This window comes from Papaver somniferum, chromosome 1, assembly GCF_003573695.1.
Source record: "Papaver somniferum cultivar HN1 chromosome 1, ASM357369v1, whole genome shotgun sequence".
Taxonomy (NCBI): Eukaryota; Viridiplantae; Streptophyta; class Magnoliopsida; order Ranunculales; family Papaveraceae; genus Papaver; species Papaver somniferum.
The window spans coordinates 50,047,061-50,057,957 of record NC_039358.1 but is presented as its reverse complement, the minus strand read 5'-3'; the positions used below and the strand labels follow the sequence as shown (position 1 = coordinate 50,057,957).

The window sequence follows — 10,897 nt, the reverse complement described above, 5'->3', positions numbered from 1 at the left end:
CTCTCAGCCGCCTCCCTTCTCCACCCCCAACTACAGCAGCTTCTACTCGACTTTTTTCTTCCCGTCTTCCTTCTTTTTTATTTGTCAATAACTAAATTAAGATATATTATATATCTTCTTTTGATCTCTAGAATTAGAGTAAGCTTTAACTATTCTTGATTTTTCTTTTTTTGTCTGTATATTTGTGTAAACCAATACTATCGGCAACTACGAATTTTTTATCTGTAAATTTGTGTATTTTTTTTTTGGTTTGACATAATTATTGGTTAACCAAAAACCACTGGGACAAACCGAAACCAACTGGAACCATTTGGAAACCGAACCAATGGTTAATGGATTGGTTTGGTTTAGATTTTTAGAAACCAATAGTATTGGTTTCGGTTTTGGTTTGGCTAGAAACCGAACCAAAACCGACCATGAACAGCCCTAGGTCTGGGACTATGTCATCCTTCTCCACTTACTAAATATAGCTACTGTTATGTTATCGAATAAAAATGAAGACGCATTAGACAAACTGTCAAAAGAAATTCAAGCAGTGGCTGAGAATTTGACCTATTACTAAATTACTATGCCTTTTAATGGATTTTGATTGATAGATAAACTGAAAAATAGCTATTCTCTATCCCTTTTTTGCAAACAGTCAAACATACCTTGTGTTGTTTGCTCAAATCAAGAAAAACGGAATCGAAATCCATTTTAAGTGTAGTTAGGCGAACATATCGAGGCTTTGAGACATCTGCAAAAAAAAAAAAAAAAACAACAACTTGTAAAATAAGGTCACTTAAAATTGAATGAAGACCATGTAGTACAATATCTAAGCATAGAAATTCTTATGAACTAGTATGAAATTAGAGTTTGAAAGAAGAATACAACTCCACTGTGACCCTTTTGTTACTCTACTCTAATCAGAGAGGGGATCCAATCATTAAAGTCTCCAGAGCTATCCGAGGTTCCAACTTTGATGCCTTTAAATCCTACGCAAGATACAGGTCTACATGAAGAGACATCCAGCATGAGATCAAGAAAGAAATTTAAAGACGGACCAGGATTTGGATTATAGAGGAGTGATAATTCTTCTTCGCACAAAGCTTAGCCAAATCTGAGTGTAGAGCATCTTTCTGTAGAAGTAGAAAAATTTGTGCATCACCGGACAATACCACTGTAGCCTGTAGAAATAAAGTCAACGCAAACCATCACTAAGACAAGCGTGATGGGAAACAAAAATAACCATTGGTACCAAATCAAATTAAGAAATAAAGGTTTAGTTCTCATTCAAATAATTTGTGAAGAAAACTAACCTGGCCAAAGAAAAAAATCATATGCGTACATCAATTCCCCTTGCCTCTACAACATATAGATATATGACCATCAATTTCCACGATTCTAGGATATTCTTTTTGCCACCAATGGTGATAAGCAGAATTACAACTAAGAAATAAAAAAGTACATCAAAAAGTACCTTCCGTTTGCCATTTACTGATTAGCACCATCAATCACTTTAGAATCAGAAGATCTGCAGTTCAGGCATCAAGCTTCAAGAATTCCACTAATCCACTAAATAAAATTAAGTTTAATTCATTTGGATTTTGTAATAAACTTGGAAGAAAAGACAAACAGTACAGTCCTAAACAGCAATTGAAGAATTTGGCGAGTGAACTAAGTGGAGCTTTTAGAGCTTCTAATCTTCACTTTTTGGTAGGACATATCCTACACATTTCATCAGACATGCGTATTTTTTAATTTTACATTAGATTTACAGGCTCCTAGCTACCGCTACAGCATCAGCCCTAGCTTTGCCGCAAGTATAACAACTTCAAATGTTTCAATAAAAGGGTTAGGAACTGAATCTGCTATACTTAAGAGAAAATATCAAACCTGTTTTGCTATGGATTCATGAGCAACCACACGGTCCTTAATTAATATAAAATGCAGCATATTGAGGTTGTAGATGCTGATGTTTCTGTGAAGAATCCAAAAACTAAATCTTTTAATTAGGTCTCCCAATTAAATCTTCTTATAATTTTTCTATGAACATCTTAAACCCTAGAAAAATTAGATCCACAAACTAAATCTTCTAATGTTTCAGGAAAAACCAAATCAACGAAACTTTTCACAGAATCGATACAGGACCCGATATAGAGTGATAGAAATTGATTAGATTTAGATGGAGATAAAAAACCCTAGATTTGCAAGGCAAAGAAGTAGGTTTCTCTTTTCAACGCGTGCAGTTTACGACTAGGAAGAAACGAAAGGTGGGGAAAAACGTGGGAGACTTTCAGTTTGTTTTTTTTACATAGAAAATAAATAATAAAATATTGAACAAAATACAACATATTTTTTGGATCCGTCGGAAAGTCACATTTAAATCTGTAACATAATTATAAAAAACAAATTCTGAATTAATGTCACACTTAAGTGGTTTGTACACTAATATGTGTAACTATGTTACACTTATTTGTGACAATTCAGTGTTACAAATTGCTGAACTCGGTGTAGTGACTACAGAGAAAATAGTTGGGTCTGGCTTCACAATCCCAATGAAGTCTTCAAGTCGTTAACCTACAGGGTCTCGAGAAGAAACCTAAGGTTATAGGAGAATCGACTCTAGCTAATACAACTAGTATCACACAGAAGGTGTGGGGATTAGGTTTCCCAGTTGCTAGAGTTCTCCTTTATATAGACTTTCAAATCAGGGTTTGCAATCTAAGTTACCTTGGCAACAAAGCATTCCATATTCACCGTTAGATGAAAACCTGATTAGATTCAAGTTAATATCTTTCAACCGTTAGATAGAACTTAGCTTGTTACACACAAATGAAATGCACGTTTATTTAGGTTTTTGTAACCGTACCCAAACATGTAGACTTAGTTGGTTCAACAGTAGTTAACCAAATGGTTAACCATATGAGCACTTGCATATCAACCATATTCTTCTTTACCTCAACTAGTTCAAATGACTCAAATGAACTAGTTAGAGAGTTGTTCAATTGTTTGGATCTTATAGAAGTATACAAGACACAGTCGAAGCAAAAACGATTTGATTCACTCGAATCAATTCATGAACTTTATAGCCACGGTTTGCAATTATGCATTCCTTAGTTTATATAAGTTTAAGTTCACGAATAATCGTTTTTAGAAAATAACCAACCTAAGTACGCTGAATGGTACGCGGACTTAAGTACCCGGAATAAGTTTGTTTTCAGTTCACAAAATCCAGCAGATTTTCACGGGACGTGAACTTCCGATGGTGCGCGTACTGGTACACGGACTTTAGTTCCGGTTTTCCTGAGCAGCAAAGTACGCATACTTTGGTTCAAGGAATAAAGACTTACACACATATGTGTTACCACACAATGTTTATATCCTTCCAAGGTTATATATTCTAATCTTTCATTTCAATCATTGAAACATTCTTAGAGGATGTTGTATGATTGTTATTCACAAACCATTTTTCGTCAAAGCCATTTTCAAGTAATTGAAACTTAATATGACTTTCGTCATTAGTAAAGATGAACTTGGCCAAAGCGAAAGCTTACCAACACATATTTCGAGAAATAGATACGCGAGATAAACTCGGCTCGAAATAAGAAATGTGTATAATCAAAGTCTATATAGCAATACGTCTTTTGTCTCAAGATAGGAGATAGAGTAGATAGATTTTTAATTGATAGATAAGTTCAGGTCTCCACATACCTTTTAGTCGATGAAGTTCCACAAGTTCCTTGAGTTGTTCTTCGTCTTTGTATGATGATCGCCATGGAGTCTTGAGCTCTTCTACACTTTCTATCCTAGTCCGAGACTTAGCTATAAGTAGACTAGAAATCAAGACTTATAGTTTTGATCACTAACATTGACAAACATGCTTGAGATAACAACACATGCGAGTTCGACCGAGCAGTGATCTAACAACACAACACTTGTGAGTTCGACCGAGCAATGCTCTAACAGAACCATCCCTCTTCATCAAGATATTCTCATGCAATGTCTCAGCTTAATCTACCAAAATTAATACGCGAGTGCAATGGAAAAATTATTTTGGAAAAGTGATTGCATCTACTTTTATGGGAGTGCCAAAAATACTAGCAATTTTAAGTAATGTTTTCTTTCTAAAGTATTCAATCCCAATGTCATACCGAACCCAAACCTGAGAAAGAATCTGATTTTGATTTTTATGATTAATTAAAGTCTTGCGTCCATGTCCGTGATGAACCGTTCCTGTTTTCAGACACACTTCTCCAGCTGATCGAACACAAAGAGCAACAAGTACAATTGAAAACTTGAAACATAAGAAACCTTTCCATAGCGAAAAAACTTCATCTGATGTCTACCAGCCCAATAGGCTTGAGTTTGTTACAAAGATCAACAACTTTAATTAAAAGGCTCAAACCCCTTTTGAAGAGTTCATCTCCTTATCATAAAATTCTTGGAATCTTCTCTGATACTCATTTTCTGAGATTCAGATTGATCTGCGATTTACCAAAGGTTTAGGAAATTGAGCTACACAAATATCTGATTGCATATTAATTATGAATCCAATACTAGGTTTGGGTGTCGAAACCCTAGTTAAGCTGAATATTCGAAACTATTTTTACGAAATATATTCAATTAGACTAATTAATTGATTAGTTATGACTACTACGAGTAGTTGTAAACGCCAATAAATTGAATATAAATTGCTTGTAATTTGGTTGATTTTATGATTTCATAAAATTTTTGAAAATTATCATCATTGTAAAATTTTAAATTTCAGTCGAATTTCAGGTTGTTAATATTCGGATATGACATTTAAATGTATAACAATCAGGAAAATTTAAAATATACTCCCTCCATTTCATAAAAATTGAGTTATTTCAAGTTTACACAGTTTTTAAGAAAATAAGGAGAAAAGAATACTTTTAGGTATTTTTCCAATTATATCCTTATGGATAACAAAATAGTAAAATTTAGAAATGACATAACTCTCAAACTATGATACGGGTATTTGTAATTTTAGTTACATCGTTGAAAACATTTTAAAATACCTACATAACGAACATAATATGATTATCAAATTATACTTATCAAATTATACATTTTAAATGATAAGGACTTACGTCCTACATACATCCTTGTCCTCAACTGGGAAAATGGTCAAGACATTTGTATGGATGTTACAGGTGTCTCGCCCTTTACTGGCGATGGAGTTCGTGCTTTCATCCCAGGCCATGCCATTTCGAGAGCTATTTCGCGTAAGCGGTCTAAATACTTGAATGAATGTGTTACGCATGGTTATGGTTTGAGTGTTTTAGCTTTCACTACTTTGGGGGAGCTTAACGAAGATACTGTTTGTTTTTTCAAGTGTCTGAAAAATTGTTTAGTTAGTAATGATGATGGTAGTGGTCTTGTTAGTTTTATTTTTCATAGATTGGGGATTGCTATTCAAAAGGGAGTTGGTGCCCAGCTTGTCGCTCGGTTGCCAACTAAAATCCTTGGTGTGTAATTAGTTTCTTCATATGTATTATTATATTTGAATATAAATATATTAAATATTAAATTTAATGATAAGTGTTAGCCTTTGTGAAACAAATTTTTAAAATGAATAGCTGGAAACGGACAGAGTTAAAATTTTAAATATATAATTAAAAGAAATTGAAGAAAAAAAATATGATTTACATGGGCTGATACCAGGATTACTAGGCCTTTATTTAGCTGATCCAATGATCAGAATCGCTTAAAATCTTTTTGTCATATATGAAATGTATCGGCCCCTAGTAATTAATATAGTATCACCCTATATGAGAAAAGATCCTATTTCATCAAATTTAATCGTATTGAGGAAATATCACCAATAAAAACAAGACGAGAAGGACTACTAATGTATCATTTCTTTTCCTTCCACACAACTATACAAACATCTTGTGTATAAATATAAGTACTCCCGATACCGTATCATTCTGGGGCTGCTCTTATCTTTTCGTACAACCAATAAAAGCTGAGCCGTTCAATCAGCGTGGGTTAAACGACATTTTTGTATTTATCTCCACGCTATACTGGTCAGAATCACTGATCGAGTGAGTGTTCATCGGTACAGTATACAGGTCTGTTGGTTCAGATGGTGAATATGTGCGCTCGTCATTGTGTTTAGGAAGAAGATCCTGTATTAATGGATGTATTGATGACGATTCCATTTTTCTCAAACTTTCTAGCTCCATGGCGACTTGCTTCATTGTAGGCCTGTCTCCACCCTTTGGACTAAGGCATTTCTTTGCGAGCGTTGCAACTGCAAGTACTTGCTCCGGATTCCCTTCAGTTACTACTGGAGTCTCAAGAACATGGAGCATATTGTTACCTTTTACAGAAGAAATAAAATACGATATAATGTTTCTTTGCTCTTCAGATCTCAAAAATGATATGGGTTTTTCTCCTGTTAAAAGCTCTACACCAAAACTATAAACATCGCTTTTATCTGTTAACTGCCCGGATTGATGGTATTCTGGATCCAAGTATCCTAAGGTGCCTTGTACCAATGTGTCTATTTCATTCTGATCCAGTGGATTCAACCTTGATGCGCCAAAATCTGCCACTTTTGCAGTGTAGTTTTCATCTAACAATACATTTGCCGATTTGATGTCCCTATGAATAACGGGTATGGAAGCTGCAGAGTGTAACTACGCAATTGCACTGGCAGTTTGAGCTGCAATCCTCAAGCGGCTTTCCCAAGATAAAGAAGATGTGATAACATCCTCAGTTTTATGGATATGTTGAGAAAGGGTGCCATTGGAAACATATTCATAGACAAGTAAAGGAACTTCAGTCTCTAAACAACATCCCAAGATCTTCACAACGTTACGATGATTAACTTGGGTTAAAATAACAAGCTCGTTGATGAATTCTTCAATTTGAGCCTCATCAATAATTTTTGATTTCTTAATTGCCACGACACGACTATCAGATAAAGTTCCTTTGTAAACGACCCCATGACCTCCACGCCCAAGAATCAATTTGTCATCATAATTATTGGTTGATAGTTTTAGCTCTTCTGCTGTGAAGATCTTTGCTGAAGACTCTCCGCTGCTTTCCTGTGAGCATATTTGTTGCTTTAAGAGTAACCCTCCATTCCTTTGAAAAAATCTCGACTTAAGCAGAATTTGGTTTCTCTTCCTCATACTGAAGTATAACCAAGAACTACCAATAATCAAGAAAAAAATGCCTAAACCGATGCCTGCACAAACATTGGTTCAATTTAATTTAATATGTTGAACTTAAATTTACAAGGCAATAAGTAGGTGAGATATATTTTACCAAGAGAGATTTTAAACACTGGAGATGCCAGATTGTTGTGAAAGCAACCACTCCCACCTCTCCTGCCATCACCATGACTCCCTTTCGGACAAGAACATTTGTAACTTCCTACGGTGTTTGTGCAAATCTCCACGCAAAGATTTTTGTTTTGATCCTCACACTCGTTAATGTCTGATTCAAATAGATGGAATTTCATTAGCTATGCAGTTGTAACAAGAAGAATTACAATAAGTTTCAGTTGTGTGTCAGTAGACATGTCTATCATCTACTATATTCGCCCATAAAGGAAGTCATTTCTAAGATTAAAGGTAAGCTTTTCGGTACAATGTTGCAAAAGAGCTTTGTGGATAGTTTGTAACTTGGCATACCTTGGCATCCGGGACTGAGATAAGGGTTTCCCTCGTATCCGTCATGGCAAGTGCAACGATATCCAGGATTGTTGTCAGAATTTACGCAATAACTATTTCCGTGGCATGCATAGCTTTCCACATCCTTTTGAGCTTCTTCGCAAGTCTTATTTCCTATGGCCCAATCAAGTACAACGGGTAAATTTCTTGCTTTACTGATAAAATTTTCCCCATCCAAAATATCCAACGCACTGAATGTATACTGATGTTTCTCAGCTACGAAAGCATAACTACAAGGGTCAAAAGACGAGGTCACAGACACATTTGGCAATATATTGAAGTAGACTGACATGTTAAACTCTGTTATCCCCTTTGGGATGGTAATCTCGCAGCACCCTTTGCCAAAGCAAGTTGCATTTTCGATGCTTTGCTTAGTCTCACAACTTGATGAACATGCGCTTGAGTAATCTTTGAAGTCCCCATCTATAGATGCGAACGTGGAACACCCGAGTCCAAAGAACATGTTTTTGGTCGATAACGTGAATGGTGTCCCTCTAAAATTCATTGATGTATATACCCCTGACGTACCAAGTTTTTGCTTTACAGAAGATTCGTCGTAACACAAAGGAACTGGCACACCTTTCACACGAATTTCGTTATTTGATATATCAATAATCTCAACATTACCTCCTACACCATGGAAAGGCTTAGGAGGATCGAATGAATTATTGCAAGAAATCCCGTACTGAAACCCTGTTCCACCAAGCGAGCAATCATTCCCCTTTGAACTGACTATCCCAAAAGGGAAAGGAATTGAAATATTACCACATTTGGATTCGCAACCAGGCTTAGTTTTAAAGAATGGAGGAACAGATGATGAGAATGCTTGGGTGAAGAAACATAGTTGCACGAGATATAAGAGTTTTAGAAGCATATTGCTGCAATCACCAAATCTGCTGTTGGTGATCAATTTTTCTTCGGAGAAGAAGCAGTTAATATTATGTTTTTTTTTAAACGATCAACGAGGTTAAGGAGAATAGGCTAATATCATTTGTTCAGGTTGAACTAGTGGGAGAGAATAAGATTGGACTTTGATTTGTTCGTCTCTGCTCTTGCCGCCCGTTTCAGACTTGGAAAGGTCAATTGGATCAATCATATAAAGCTCATTCAATGATTCCTCTTCAGGTACATATCTCCTCAACACAGAAATCAATCTTTTTCATTTGAATTTAAAAATGATAGCAATAGCCGCTATCAATTCTTATATTTCTAAATACAGAAATAGAAAATTTCCTGGGAAATGAATTTATCCACTTGCTAAGATCAAAATTAGCAAAAAAATGAATATGCTCCAAAAATGGATGCCGTGTAAAATGTCTTAGTAGCATCATCCTTCCATAGTCAAGATTCCATAATTTCTTCTTCTTGGGAGACTTTTGGGTGACTGAATAATTTAGTATTCCAGATAAGAACTTCTTAAAAGAATAAAACATAACGAAATTGAGATGGATATGTAGACACTTTCGTTTTAGGTGATTAAAGTTTAGGTCTCGAATTATTGACCGACTGTTTTGCTCTTAGAGGAAGATTTTTGTATGAAATCGTGCCCATCAGTTAAGAATTTCGGTTTCATTTTAGAAGAAGAAAGGGGAGATGATTATAGTTTTGATGAGATGGTTTATGGAACAGGATTAGCCTGCCGGAATAGAGGAGCAAGAAGAAGATTAGAGGTCTTTGGTTATTCTTTGGATGCCTTTATTTTGTATTTATGATGACGTGCCCTACAAGTATAGGCTCCAACCATATTGGCCAACGGTTACTTACCGGAGTTGATTGAATCTTGATTCTTTTTCATTTAGGGACGGCACATCTAAAAAAAAAAAACAAAAGGTCTAGTCCATATTTTCACTAAGAGAGACGAGGCGGATACGTAGTTCCACCGTAAATTCAAAGCCAAACCATCAAAAAAAAAAAAAATCCAAAAACTGCAAAGTACATACTAAAAATGATCGAGTGCAAAGCCAAATATTGGCATGTCACGTATAAGAATGGTATTTGTCCGATATTTTTTTTCTTAAGGTGGTGTTTGGAAGTCTTGATATCCTAATCTAGGTTGGGTTATCCCTTAAATAACCATATATTTTGTTTGTGTGGGTGTTTATTCCATATCAAGATATGAATAGTGTATCCTACCTAAATTTTAGGAGGCTAAAAAGGTGGGGTTTTGGAATCCCATGTAAAACCTGGAATACCTTAATCCTTTCCTGGGTTAGACAGTTATTTTTATAACTACTTTTTTTTTTTAATTTTTTCTTATGCTCAAAACCATAAATTTATATGGTTTAGTTTTTATTTCTTTTTTAATTAATTTATTTAACTTGCATACAAATCTCTTGACAAACAACATACTATGTTAACCTAATGTGGAAAACAAACACCATTTAAGATAACCATTGCCATAATAGTTTTGGATAAACCAAGGAATACCCTAACCTGGACAACGTTTTTCATATCCAAGCTGCCAAACAGACCCTAAAAAAACAACTCCAGACAGGAGGGGGTTAGGCAGAAATCCCTGCCATTGCCAGTTGATTACAATGACAAAACAGAAAGGGGACAAGAAAACCTTAGCAAGTTTCCACTTGCATTAGAGGTAATACTGGATTGTATAACAGGGATGCAAGTGGCGCATAATGATTACGCGTTACAGAGTTGCAGGCCAAGTCAGTGTGCAGCCAGGATGACGCGACACTGCGTAGACTGTCAAGTGCTTAGAATGGCACAACGCCGCAGGGCCAATGAAGTGCAAGGGTAACACTACATTGTAAATTCATTTGGCTAAGTAATGAAGCTATTGGCCGACACAATGAAGCTTCATTAAATAGAAGGCAAGACAAATCCAAAGTTGCGAGATGCAACATGCGAGTTGGCATGTCCGTGGAATTGAGTTATCCCAAACTCAAGGACGATGCAAGCATGTAAAATAGACTAAAGATTAGTCTATGCATTATTTCAAGGCTGACCAAAACTTGAACAATGTAAACAAGTTGGTAATGCAAGAGTTGCATTGCTGTTGTCAAGCTAATTGGCGAAGTGAAGCATATATGACGCATGAGTAACTAGAGTGAGCTTAAGGAGATGGCATCGATGTTTGAAGCACAACGATTGTCCGTGCATTAGCTTAGAGTGATAAGAATGCAAGGCCAAGGTGGATGGGCATTGGAGCGAGGCAGAATTCAGTAAAGCACAACAGTTGTGCAATACGGCTC

General features: G+C 35.7%; 1 long non-coding RNA gene and 1 pseudogene across 1 annotated transcript; both read right to left on the bottom strand.

Annotated features, from left to right (window-relative positions):
- Positions 1–891: 891 nt before the first annotated feature.
- LOC113328784 lies at positions 892–1,564 on the bottom strand. The gene is made up of 3 exons (XR_003349555.1): positions 1,460–1,564; positions 1,299–1,344; positions 892–1,166 (listed from the first exon to the last, which is right to left on the bottom strand). It is a non-coding gene; the product is annotated as an uncharacterized LOC113328784 (long non-coding RNA).
- Positions 1,565–5,984: 4,420 nt separating this feature from the next.
- Positions 5,985–8,562, bottom strand: LOC113306885 (annotated as a pseudogene).
- Between the last annotated feature and the right edge of the window lie 2,335 nt (positions 8,563–10,897).